Consider the following 852-nt stretch of genomic DNA (forward strand, 5'->3'; position numbering starts at 1 on the left):
CCCGGGTCTGGGCGGTCACGGCGCCCTCAGGTGCGGGCCGGGCCCGGGTCTGGGCGGTCACGGCGCCCTCAGGTGCGGGGATGATTTTGTGACCCAGTCTAGACCAGGGAGCCGCACAGGAGTTTTCTGTGGGCTCTAGGGAAGTCCCGGGCTCTTCCTCTGGCCGCCAGCGCGGCTGTTTGTGCGAGGCTGGCACTTGTGAAATCAGCTCCGTCGCGGCGATGAAATCATGGAGAAGTGGGAGGAGCGTCCCCTTGCGCCCGGCCTGCGGCGGCTCTCGCTCGCCTGGCGCCGCGGCCCGGCAGCCGGTGCTCCCGCTTCGGGTCGGCTTCCTCGCCCTGGCCCGGGCGGCACCGGGCACGCGCCCGTCGGGACCAGCCGGCGAGGTCAGTCCGTGCCGCGGGGCGCGGCCGTGTCCGCCCGCCAGTCCCGCCTTCCGCAGCCCCACGGGGACCCGCGGCTTGCAAACGCCTGCACCGAGCGAGCAGCAAACATCAAAGAAGAGAAACCCAAGTCAGAAATGAATCATAGCGCCTGGAGTCAGCGATCGCACGGCCCAGATAGGAAAACCCCTAGATTTCCCGGGCGGAACCGCGCCCCCGGCGAGCGGCCGGCCCGGGCGGAGCTGAGAGCCCAGCCGCTCCCGACGCCGCCGGCCCTGCTGCGTGGCGACAGCCCCTCTAAAGATAGGCGGCCGCCGGGAAGCGGCATTTGGAAATGTCAGCCTCGCGGCGGGGCGGGCCCAGCGCTCGCTGGCGGCCGGCGGCTCCAGCAGCAATTTGGGAGATTTTGCTTTTAAATAAGCCCGTGGCCTTTAGGAAAGGGTGCGCAGATGCTCCCGCGGGGAGCACC

This window comes from Condylura cristata, unplaced genomic scaffold, assembly GCF_000260355.1.
Source record: "Condylura cristata isolate star-nosed mole 26May11 unplaced genomic scaffold, ConCri1.0 scaffold00033, whole genome shotgun sequence".
Lineage (NCBI taxonomy): Eukaryota > Metazoa > Chordata > Mammalia > Eulipotyphla > Talpidae > Condylura > Condylura cristata.